Source organism: Bactrocera dorsalis, chromosome 3, assembly GCF_023373825.1.
Source record: "Bactrocera dorsalis isolate Fly_Bdor chromosome 3, ASM2337382v1, whole genome shotgun sequence".
In the NCBI taxonomy this organism is placed as follows: Eukaryota; Metazoa; Arthropoda; class Insecta; order Diptera; family Tephritidae; genus Bactrocera; species Bactrocera dorsalis.
This window is the reverse complement of record NC_064305.1, coordinates 30,867,423-30,880,772: the sequence shown is the minus strand read 5'-3', so window position 1 is coordinate 30,880,772 and position 13,350 is coordinate 30,867,423. Positions and strand designations below refer to the sequence as shown.

General features: G+C 35.7%; 1 long non-coding RNA gene across 3 annotated transcripts; it reads right to left on the bottom strand.

Annotated features, from left to right (window-relative positions):
* Nucleotides 1-970: 970 nt before the first annotated feature.
* LOC125777401 (uncharacterized) lies at nt 971-8,115 on the bottom strand. 3 transcript variants are annotated; one of them, XR_007422280.1, is made up of 4 exons: nt 8,087-8,115; nt 7,569-8,002; nt 2,029-2,325; nt 971-1,951 (listed from the first exon to the last, which is right to left on the bottom strand). It is a non-coding gene; the product is annotated as an uncharacterized LOC125777401 (long non-coding RNA). The 3 variants fall into 3 exon arrangements; XR_007422279.1 differs by having other exon boundaries at nt 974-1,951; nt 2,025-2,325; nt 7,569-8,109; XR_007422278.1 differs by having other exon boundaries at nt 975-1,951; nt 7,569-8,109.
* Nucleotides 8,116-13,350: the final 5,235 nt, after the last annotated feature.

Below are 13,350 nucleotides of genomic sequence, written 5' to 3'. Positions count from 1 at the left end.
ATTGCCGCATTTAAATGCAACTTTTTCACAGCCAACCAAGTGGATGGAAGAGAATGCTTTGTGGTCCGAGTAAGCACTATTCGGACGGAGTCTTTTATACTTATGTGCTGCTGGAGAATACTCGTATTTGCATATAAGATCACAATTTTAGCATAAAATTTGGCATTTGACAGCGTAATTGCAATCATAATTAAAGAAAAAGTTAAGCATTCTCTGATATAATTTGTATACCCTGAACAGTTTGTAATACCCAGAAGGAGTGACGATGAATTCGACGAATAGTTCTGAGTTCTGATAGCAGAAATATTTCTGAGTTTAGACCTTCGAGATAAATAAAAATATAGCATATCTTTTACAGCGTGCGCTCATAGAAACACCTCTTACCAAAACTCTATCAGTAAGCTCGAACGCAAACGGCCAAGAGGCAGGATTTTCTAGAGAACGCCTGTTAAATTCTTAACTATCAACATTGATTGAGATAGCAACAGGGATAGCAAGAGAGTTACAGCGTATACAGAGAGCCGTTTTTTCAAGTCCATTTAGATTAGCTCGTATATTAAATTCAAACTATACAAATTTTGCAAGTAACAACTTTTGAGACTTCCTATAATACGCAAGCCTATATACCTACGCCTATATATACGATTATCTGACGTAGGCAAAGACTCAAATGGTATTACTGATCCGGGTAATTGGAAAATGGAGTTGAGGGAAAATGGAATGCTTCCATCAATTTATCGAAGGAGCGACTTAGCAGACACGATTAATGTTCATGAAAGTTTTATGTAGTATAGTATTTCAAAACACGTCTTTCTCAAATTTAGATGAAACAAAAGTAATATTGATTTGAATTCAATATATTTTTATTTAATGCATATCTTATACAAAAAATGTTATATTTTTATTAATTATAATTGTTATACAATTAAAAATGCCTATGAATACATTAAATGAAAAAAGTTTCCATTACTCAGTTTTATTTTAAATTTAAACTGTTGTACATCCAAACATATTCAATTTACCAATGAATATAGTATTTTAAAAATTTGCTCTCTCACGTTGAAAAAAATATAAAAAGAAAAGGTACATTTGCGAATTTCAACGGCATGATGTTAAGCTATAAAACAAAATAGTGAAATCAGGTTTTATTAATACATACAAGTGTACAACATTTCTGATTAAATTTGTATCTCCAATATACTGTGGAGCACACACCACCGCTTCGATTAAAATAAAAAACTCTTTATACTTTAGTTTTTAACAATTTTATTTATAAAATAAATTTATATTTTATAAACTGATATAAGCCGCGACGGCATGGAGAGACTTGAATTCTGAGACGAGGTGCCGGAGCTGGGGATCGAGGTTCCGCGGATTGAGGTCGCCGCGCAGGGTATAAACGAATCTCCAGTAGACGAACGTTGATAGCGAATGTCCATGTGTGGCTTGTGTAGATCGAATTGTCTTGTTGAATGTTGATGAGCGCAGTGCCTGTTCGAGTGTTAACGTGCGAATGTAAATTGTATGTAACGAATGTATTGTTTACGCGGCGCAGTGGGAAATCTAATTGTATCAGCGATGAGGGCTCGACGATATGTGTGCCTGCTTTTCCGTTGCCAACCTTTTTGTTGACTGGGTTGATTGTGTGGTGAGTTGTGTTGTATGGTGATGTATGAATATGGTGTCATCGGACGTGGTGAGTTGAGCTGTTCTATTAGGCTGCGCCAGTTTTACCGAGTGGAGGAGGTTAATGCTTAACTCATTTAAACAATTTCTTTTAGTAGTCGAATATCAATTCACATATGTCCCGCTTGAACTCCTTTGCTAATTATGGAATTTCTTGCCTAACTCATTCCAACCATCAGTTTTAGTTTCTGATGCGAGGACTCTAGCGCACGTTCAACTACGACTCCAACAATGTTTTTGGAGAGCTCAAAGCCGATGGACTGTCCTATAATTACAAACATTCATATGGTAATCAAATAGTAATATTTTTTACAATTTATTATGGATTATGTACATACTAACATTTGTTAGATTTTAGTTGACATTCGCTTCAGCACGCAAAGTCGGCTCTAGAAATGATATTTAGAGCGGGCTCATCATGGGCGTTCTTCCTGCAGCTTGTACACTTTTTTGTGTGACTTATACGATTAAAGGGCGCCTGGAAGAATTCTATTTGGCTGCCACTTCCGATCGGCGCATCTTTAATATTTCAGCCACCTCTTGCTATTGAGCATCTGGAAGGGTTCTGTCCGTATATTCAGTGGAAAGGAAGTTTTATGTTCCTTCCTTGGATTCAACTTCTTGATCTAGCCGCTGAAACTGGAAAAATTACAAAAATAAATAAATTATATCCTAAAAACGAATCGTCAAAAAACTTTTTAAAAATAGATTATCCTTTTTAGCAGCTGCCGGACGGCAATCAAAACCAAATTGCCAAGATCGCGGCAAATCAAATTTAAATGTCTGATATTGCTACAAATCGAAGTTTGATTGTTTTCATTTGGTTGTCATTTTATATGACCGTGCTTTGCGAAATATGCCAGCAAACGTAATTGAAACCATTTGACTACCCGTTTTCATTATTTTAAAAACATTTCACGCCAAATATGATCTAATGAAAACCAGGAAAGGAGGAAACCGGAATGATAAGTGAAACCCATCATCAAGATCAATTATTCCTAATTAAATAGCGCTGCGTTAAAGTATGTGAAACTATGCTTTCCGACTATCATGATGGCCTGAAAGGTATTATTAATGGCGATGAGTCTTCTATCTATCTATCTATCTATTCTTACAACCAATAAACATATAACCAATAGGTGACCCATGTCAAACAAGGCCAAAATTCAATGTTATGTTGATAGTAGGAAGGATCCTTTATAGAGGTGTGGAGAATCCCGAATTCCTTCGGACCGGCTAAACTGTCGACAAATAATATTATATTATGCGCCATTTGCGTAAACCTATTCGTGAAAAGAGGTTGGAATTGTGTGCCGACAACTCTTGGTTTCTGCATCACGAAATTGCACCGTAGCATACTGCATTCATTCTTCGTGAGGTTTTAGCCAAATTGTCAGCCAGTATCCTGTCGCCATCACCATATTCGCCGGAACTAGAAGACGTTAATCGTGAATCGCTATGCGCATTGAAGAGTATTGGAGCCAAGCGGGATTACATTCTGGGAGAAAAATTTTGAAGAATAAATTAAGAATTTTAACATTATGAACAAAGTAGCGTGGTCGAGCCAATACCCGTGGTGACTAAAAGGAAAACTTTCACATTTGGCAATGTGTTTTCAAAAAAGTTGACTCAGGTTATTTTCTAAGATAATAATGTAATATGCGAAGAAATTGTTCTGATCGGCTTCCTATAGCATATAGCTGCCATACAAACTGAACGATCTAAATCCAGGGCTTGTATGGAAAACTTTTGCATTTGACGTGGTATATTCACGAAATTTGACATGGATTACTGCTTAAAGGGCTATACCAGTGTGACACTTTCAAAAAAAAAAATTGTATTTGCTTTTTCGACACGTTTTTACGTATTTTTATTGATTTTTTTTTTTTTTATTGAAATTGAAATGAATTTTTGATGACTCAAAAGCTCTTGATCAATGCTACGGCTGCTACTATGCCGGTCTCTTTCGACCAATTCAGCGATTTTATCGCAATTTTCGACGACACGCCTTCCGGAGCGTGGCGCATCTTCGACCACCTCTACACCAGAACGAAAACGTTGAAACCATCGTTGTGCCGTGGAAATGGAAACTGTATCGGGTCCATAAACTGCACAAATCTTATTGGTGGCTTGAGATGCATTTTTGCCTTTATCGTAGTAGTACTGTAAAATATGCCGTATTTTCTCTTTATTTGCTCCATGTTTGCGACGCTATAACTCACGAACGACTTAAAAGAAACGACAATAAATTAAACACGTGTTATCGCGTGAAATAAGCATTCCAAAAAGGTATAGCATGACCCGATGCGGCGAATAAAACTAGAACTACAGCGCCAACTAGCGAAAATGTCGCAAGACTTTTTGGACAACCTATTATCTTGTAAAATCAGGAAGGTCGTATCTTGAGAGCGACCACTCGGAGGTGCAAACATACATATAAAGAGTGATTTTTTAAGAGCTTGATAACTTTTTTTAAAAAAAAAAACGCATAAAATTTGCAAAATCTCATCGGTTCTTTATTTGAAACGTTAGATTGGTTCATGACATTTACTTTTTGAAGATAATTTCATTTAAATGTTGACCGCGGCTGCGTCTTAGGTGGTCCATTCGGAAAGTCCAATTTTGGGCAACTTTTTCGAGCATTTCGGCCGGAATAGCCCGAATTTCTTCGGAAATGTTGTCTTCCAAAGCTGGAATAGTTGCTGGCTTATTTCTGTAGACTTTAGACTTGACGTAGCCCCACAAAAAATAGTCTAAAGGCGTTAAATCTCATGATCTTGGTGGCCAACTTACGGGTCCATTTCTTGAGATGAATTGTTGTCCGAAGTTTTCCCTCAAAATGGCCATAGAATCGCGAGCTGTGTGGCATGTAGCGCCATCTTGTTGAAACCACATGTCAACCAAGTTCAGTTCTTCCATTTTTGGCAACAAAAAGTTTGTTAGCATCGAACGATAGCGATCGCCATTCACCGTAACGTTGCGTCCAACAGCATCTTTGAAAAAATACGGTCCAATGATTCCACCAGCGTACAAACCACACCAAACAGTGCATTTTTCGGGATGCATGGGCAGTTCTTGAACGGCTTCTGGTTGCTCTTCACCCCAAATGCGGCAATTTTGCTTATTTACGTAGCCATTCAACCAGAAATGAGCCTCATCGCTGAACAAAACACGCGCGCGAAACACATTTCGAACCGAACACTGATTTTGGTAATAAAATTCAATGATTTGCAAGCGTTGCTCGTTAGTAAGTCTATTCATGATGAAATGTCAAAGCATACTGAGCATCTTTCTCTTTGACACCATGTCTGAAATCCCACGTGATCTGTCAAATACTAATGCATGAAAATCCTAACCTCAAAAAAATCACCCGTTATAAGTGAAATTGTAAATGCGTTTTTCTCGAAACGATACTTTCGGAATACATTTACTATACAATGAACTACGATCTTTTTGATTGGTTGAAAATTGTCAATTTCGCATTAAAAAAACGACCATTTTTTCATAAAAACCAATTTTTTTTTCAAAATGGCGCCATTTTTTTAATTTTTAATATTTTTCAAAGATCGAAGTTCACTGTATAGGAAATATCTTTAAGGTTAATAAGCTTTTCAAATTTTTTTCTGTGAGCTACTCATTCGGCCGGAATCGTGCCAGCAGTTGGGTTACTTTTTTTTGACACCTCCGAAGACAGCCCATAACTCCGTTATTTTTCGAACATTTTTGTAAAAAAAATCTTAAAATATAGCTGAATATATACCTTATTACGTTTAAAGAAGTTTGAAATATTTCACTGCGTACTTTCTCTTAAAAAAATTCACGAGAATCGCCAAATAATCATGCGGCACACTGGTATAACCCCTTAAGGTTACAATATAATATCCGAAATTGTTCAGATCGGATTTCTATAGCATACAGCTTCCATACAAACTGAACACATAGTTAATAAAAGAAATGCACCTGCGAAGGGTATTTTAGCTTCGGTGCAGCCGAAGTTACCGTTTTTTCTTGTTTTTAATCAGGAAGATTTCCACTTTCCAACCGTACCTTCAGCTCGCGGCGCCAAAGAAATCCGAAGTTTGCCTATTTAATTAATTACTTAGATATTAATGTAACGAATTTATATACAAGTTATGTATATTATTAATTTTGAATATGATAAAATTATAAGATCTTTTAATATCTTTTATGTCATTTAAAACATTAACGCTGCACTTATACTTATTTTCAACCCCTTTATACCGTTAATTCATTCTATAAAATAAATCTGGTGCTTCAGGCTTAATTTGTCACTTCATCAGCAGATTGCACCGTCACATGGAAAGTGGTAAAATATCCATGCACTAAGAATGATGTAAAATCCTTTAACCCTAAAATCTCGAAGTGGCACAATAATGGCGATGTAAATTACTTTTTTTTCAACTTATTATTTTTTTATACTCTCGCAACAAAGTTGCTAAAGAGAGTATTATAGTTTTGTTCACATAACGGTTGTTTGTAAGTCCTAAAACTAAAAGAGTCAGATATAGGGTTATATATACCAAAGTGATCAGGGTGACGAGTAGAGGTGAAATCTGGATGTCTGTCTGTCCGTCCGTCCGTCTGTCCGTCCGTCCGTGCAAGCTGTAACTTGAGTAAAAATTGAGATATCGTGATGAAACTTGGTACACGTATTTCTTGGCTCCATAAGAAGGTTAAGTTCGAAAAATCGGCCCACTGCCACGCCCACAAAATGGCGGAAACCGAAAACCTATAAAGTGTCATAACTAAGCCATAAATAAAGATATTAAAGTGAAATTTTGCACAAAAGATCGCATTAGGGAGGGGAATATTTGGACGTAATTTTTTTGGAAAAGTGGGCGTGGCCCCGCCCCCTACTAAGTTTTTTGTACATATCTCGGAAACTACTATAGCTATGTCAACCAAACTCTATAGAGTCGTTTCCTTCAGGCATTTCCATATACAGTTTAAAAATGGAAGAAATCGGATAATAACCACGCCCACCTCCTATACAAAGGTTATGTTGAAAATCACTAAAAGTGCGTTAACCGACTAACAAAAAACGTCAGAAACACTAAATTTTACGGAAGAAATGGCAGAAGGAAGCTGCACCCAGACTTTTTTTAAAAATTGAAAATGGGCGTGGCGTCGCCCACTTACGGACCAAAAACCATATCTCAGGAACTACTCCACCGATTTCAATGAAATTCGGTACATAATATTTTCTTAACACCGTGATGACATGTACGAAATATGGGTGAAATCGGTTCACAACCACGCCTTCTTCCAATATAACGCTATTTTGAATTCCATCTGATGCCTTCTCTCTATAATATATACATTAGGAACCAATGATGATAGCGGAATGAAACTTTACACAAATACGGTATTTGAGCTGAGGTATCCCTTGTGGAAATTTGTCGTGATCGGACTATAACTTTTCAAGGTCCCTGATATCGAACACGAAGAACTCAGTGCCTAACCTAACCTAACCTAATTTTTCACCGAAAATATCGGTAAATCTCTTAGAATTTAATTCTAATTAATTTTATAGCAAAATAAAAAAATATGTAAATGACGGATAATGAAATCTCGATTATCACTTAATCATGCGAGAGTATAAAATGTTCGGTGACACCCGAACTTAGCCCTTCCTTACTTGTTTTTGTTTACTTTACTACAAATTCACGATTGAAGAAACTTTACATGCCAGGAGGGAATATAGATACTTGCAAATTAAAAAAAAAAAATCAATTACATCTACACAAAGCACTTAAAAAAAACGTTTCTGCATACCTGAAAACAAAACAACCTACTTCGTATAAGCATAAAATTATTTTTTATTGCTTGCTACTAGAAAAAATAACAATATATTCACCCACCATTACACAGCTTAAATCACTGGCAGGATTGTGCTACGAAGTAAACACAGAAAAGCCGTTTTAACGACTCACGACAATCGTTCTCGGCTACGCCACTCACACAACGCAAACGTTAGTCAACGACAGACTGAATCGCATAACACAACCCGCTCAGCCAACAAAACACGGCATATCCAGTGACTTTTGTGACTTTGTTTTTTTTCTGAGTTTGCCTTTAAAACTTAAATTTTTTCTATCAAAACAAAATCAGCGTTGCAATCAATGAAGCGAAACTTTTATAAACCGTTTGTAATTGCCGTTTGTGTAGCCGTTAGCTTAACGCGTCCAACGAACCAATTATTCTGCTCAAGTAAAACAAAACCGGCAACCGACAAAATGCACGCTCGTGTCCTTGCCACACAACAACGGCTGGACGCGTATGCATTTCCGTCCTCCTGCAACAGCAAGGCCAGAAGCTCTGGTTTGAATCAAAAATTTTACGAAAAGTACAAGAATTAGACGCGTAATCCATTACTCACTTGTCGTCGTATTTTACCGTGGACGCTTTAGCACAAACTAAAATGTGCCTTCATATAACAGTTGTTTAAATAGAAAGTGCAGGAAGCGCTAGCTGTGCCATCGGGAATTCGCGGCTAGCGGTTAAACTTTCATACCATATATTGCTTATGCAAAACGTTGTTATGATGGGGGGTGGAGCAACTGTTGATTTGCTGAGCGCAAGGCTTCTCAATAACGTTCGCTGAGAGCTTACAATTTATACCGTTAAGGTTCTGTAATGTAAATTACCGGTTAATTTGCTAGTGGCAGTAAGCTCTCGTGAGTTTTCAAACAGCTGAATCACCTGAATGTGGAGGATGGAAGCAAGTGTTGATTTGCTGAGTGCAAGGCTTATCAATAAGACGCTCGTTGAGAGCTTTCAATTTATACCGTTAAGGTTCTCTAATCTAAATCACCGGAAAGTGTGCGAGTGCCAGCAAGCTCTCGTGAGTTTTCAAACAGCAGAACCAGCTGAATGTCGGGCAAAAGTTTAGGGTACTTTTAACGATTATTTTGGGAGAAATCAATATAAGCAAACGGTTTGAAGAGAAGATGAGTGAGTTTTCAAACAGCTGAAACACCTGAATGTGGAGGATGGAAGCAAGTGTTGATTGGCTGAGTGCAAGTCTTATCAATAAGACGCTCGTTGAGAGCTTTCAATTTATACCGTTAAGGTTCTCTAATCTAAATCACCGGGAAGTGTGCGAGTGCCAGCAAGCTCTCGTGAGTTTTCAAACAGCAGAACCAGCTGAATGTCGGGCAAAAGTTTAGGGTACTTTTAACGATTATTTTGGGAGAAATCAATATAAGCAAACGGTTTGAAGAGAAGATGATAAAATTGTAAAGCTGGGTTATTTGAATATTATGGGGAAAACGGATTGGTTGCGAAAATTTATGAATACATATCAATGTAACATTTTTTAGTTACAAGATACATATAATGCATAGACTTCTTGCCGTTTTACCTGCGTAACCGAGGCTTTCCTTCAGAAGGTATGGTGTAATGGGTTACATGGGTTTCTTTGGGTAAAAACAAGAAATTCTGAAATTTTTGGAAAAAAATATTTGAAACTCGTCCATTATAACGCCATTGACTCCATTGAAAACTTGTGCACTCGCGTTAGCAAGATAACTCTTTACAGGATTATCTTAAGTGTTAAAATATATGTTTTAGTTAAACCCTTAACTTAGAACTTGATCGAAGGAAAAACAACTTAAAATTGGATTATTCGCAGATATTTTCACAAAAAAATTAAAATTCCTCTGAAAATTTCGCGAAATTTTTTTATTCTTGCAACCTGTTACTAAATGTTACTAGTATTATAGTTTTAGTATTATAGTTTTTTATGTATATATTACTGATCAGAATGTGGAGACGAGTTGAAATCCGGTTAACTGTCTGCCTGTCCGTCCGTCCACGCAAGCTGTAACTTGAGTAAAAATTGATATATCTTGATAAAGCTTTCTTAGTATTAAAAAAGTTACGAGCTCGTAGAAGCCCGTAATCAGATCACTGCCACCCCCACAAAACACCATTTACCGAAAACCTATAAAGTAAAATAACTAAGCACTAAACTAAGATATCAAATTCTAATTTGGGCAGGAGAAAAGGGCATCTGTGGGAAAAAAATTTCAAAAAGTGAGCGTGGCTTTCTAATAAGTTTGATCCATATATCTCCTAAACTACTAAATCTACAACAACCAAATTGCTTAACGGAAATATTATAAAAATTCATCGAAAACAAGTGTGAAAATGGATAAAATTGGAAGACAACCCCGGTCACTGTCCATATAAAGGTACTGCTCTAAACCACTTAAAGCGCAATTAATAATTACGCCAGAAATATCAAATTTCACCTCCATGATAGTGTAGGAGTGAAAATCTCAAAATGTGCATGGCACTGCCCTCTTTGTGGTGATATCCCATGTCACTTGACTTGACCAAACCAATTTCGACAGTACGTAGCATTTCCTTTATATTGCTATGTCACATTCTCTCTGAACAATTTTGGTTGGATTGGACAATATTTGGCGATAAAGTGGCACACTTTAAACGAATTATTAGCGCAAAGTTTTAGCCCGTTATAACAAATATTTTCTGATTTGTGTAGTGAAAAGTCAAAGAATCGAATGGAATTTAAAATTGTGTTATATGGAGGGTAGGCTGGTTGTGGGACAGTTATCTCATTGGTAAATATTAAGCGGGTTTTACTCATAATAGAGTATCTTCCTACTTAAAATAAATAAAATCGGGCGAAAACTTGACCTTCTTCCCACATAACTTATATTAGGATTTTCTAACATTCGGCTGACTTTGCCCCATATGACCCATGGAAGGTACCCTAATAAAACATAGTGAACATTTTTTAGTACTTATGTATGTGTATCTCAACTCCCATATACTACGTATAAAAATGTTTTTTCCGTCGTCCAAGTCTTTAAGAATTGTTATTGTCATGAAGATCTGTTAAGAAGTTCACCTTGCCAACCGACTTCAAAACCTAAAGTCTGACACTATAAATTTTTTTTAAGACATTAGCGTTCATCGTGTATACGGTGACCACTGTAGCATGAGCAGATTTTGAGAGTGTGTCACTAAAGACGGGTATAAAGTTATTGGCAATAGAGCTATTACGACCGCCGTCATTTTCAAACGACAAGGCACCCCTCTGCGTGGCAATCATTTTTTTATGACCTTTTAAATTTTTTTATGATGTTTTTTCGCGAACCACTTGTCCGATTTTGATGAAACCAATTTAGAAAAATTAAGAATTACAATTTCTATTTGTTTTTATTCAAAAAAGTGTCATTTATCGACTTTTTCTATAAATTTTTAACAATAACTCCAGACTTCTGGCAATAAACTACTAAAAAAATTAAGTAAACATTTTTATAATTTTTTATTTTTATTTTATTTATTTATTTTTATTTATTGTAATAAATATTGCCTAAAAAAAATTATAAAAATAGCTATAAATTACACTTTTTTGAATAAAAACAAATAGAAATTGTAATTCTTAATTTTTTGTTTCATCAAAAAAAAAACTGACACATACGAACGTCAAACCCTTTGAGGGTTTTGCTATACTGACCTAGAACCATCACCTTGACTAGGAATTTCTCACCCCCCAGATTAGCTGTTGTACTGTGTAATTAATAAGAAAAAAATACCAAAAACCGGTAGCTATGTCTTTTCAGATAGGAAAGATTTTTGCTTCTTCGGAACAGGATCGTCCGATGATGTCCACTGGCATAACTTTGATAAGATCCACCAGTTGGATCCAAAAACTTTTGCATATCAAAGCGGAGAAGGTTCTTCTTGTAAACTACTAAATCCACTAGGTGGCGCTCCGAGTACTTTTATTGTTTTAAACCAGTGGTCGGCAGCCCATAGACCCGCGGGCCCGACTGCAATCGTGTTTTTACACAGACACGATCGGCAATTCACATGTACGCAAGAGATTTGTATACACAAAGCAGCTAGTCTCTGCTTGACTTTTGTTAAAGCAACATTATGCGCGCTTGTTTAATTCAAATACACTACAAAAATATGTTTGACAATTCTTGGGAATTGATGTTTTTTTTCTTTGAAAATTATTTAAAAAAGCTGCAATGCTACATTTGTTCGACACAATTAGCAAAATGCAGCAAATATAACATAAGAAGGCACTACATGTCACACCGTATTGATTATGAAAAGTACAAAAATGATGAAAGAGTGGAACTACTTGTCGAAATGAAAGCCAAAGTGTTCAATAAATTTTTAAAACAGCCAGATCATAATCAAAATTGTGAAGAACGCCAAATATTAAAAGCCTCTTATGTTGTTGCGCTTGCATTGGCAAAGAAATGTCATCCATATGAAGACGGTCCTTTTGTAAAAAATCTTGTTGAAAATGTTTTAAATTGCTTTGGCCAAAGTGGCAAAGATATGGCTTTGCTTGTTGAAACGATTCCATTATCAGCCAGAACTCTTAATCGCCGTACAGCAAAAATAAGTAATTTTTTATTTGAGGATTTGAAAAAACGTCTTCAGGAATGTTTGTTTTTTTCTATTTGTTTAGATGACAGTACTGACATAGGTAGTACATGCCAATTAATAATTTTTTTGAAAACAGTCCACGAAAATTTGGTTACTTATGAGGATTTTGTTGGGTTAGTTTCTTTGCATGGTCATGTAAATGGACAAACATTGTGGAAAGCTGTTAATGAGAGAGTTTTTTCAATTATTGACAAAAATAAATTGAGTGCTGTCTGCACAGATGGAGCAAAGGTGATGGTGGGAAAAAAAAAAGGCTTTAAACCAAACATATTGATGTGCCAACATTTCATTGCATTATACATCAGCAAGCCCTATTTGCTAAAAATTTATGCTTGAATGATGTGATGAAAATATGTGTAGAAATTATAAATAAAATAAGAGGGGGTCACAATGCGTTAAATCATAGAAAATTTAAAACATTTCTTGAGGAGGTTGAAGCTGACTACGGTGATTTACTGTTATTCACAGAAGTAAGGTGGCTTAGCAGAGGAAGAAGTCCTTGCTTGCTAGGTTTTTTAAACCTCGATGCGAAATATTAGAGTTCTTAAAACTGGGTCAGTCTCCAGATTCTAAAAGATTATCGGGTCATTTAAGCGAGAACGATTTTTTAATCAGACTAGCATTCCTTACTGACTTTTGTAATATGATTAATGAACTTAATCTTGCACTGCATGGCGAAAATAAACATATATTTGAATTATTTCCAATTATTAACAATTTCAAAAGAAAATTACAAATTTTAAATGAAAAATTAAGAAATAAGAATATAAGCTCACTGCCGAAAACTGGATCACTTAATTTATGTATTTCAGATTCTTTATTTCAAGAATTCTTTACAACAAGTGAGGAAATATTATCGGCTATAGACCTTCACAATAACACTTATGTTTCTGATGTACAAAATCAAAGCACTGCAATTAGAAAAGAAATACAACAAATGTTAGAAGATGTCGCATTACCTTTGGCGACGGGAAAGGAGTTTTGGAAGCAAATATGTAAAAAAATACCCGAATTGCACAATCGAAATATAAGTATAAGCTCTATTCAATGTTTGGCACGTTTAACAGACACGAATTTAGAAGACCTCATGAGAATTAAACTTAACAAAACTGATATAAATATAGATGACATTTTAAGAACTGTTTAACGGTTAAACTTAAGGTGCAAACAGTAAACGCAAAGTTAACCTATAATTTCAAATAA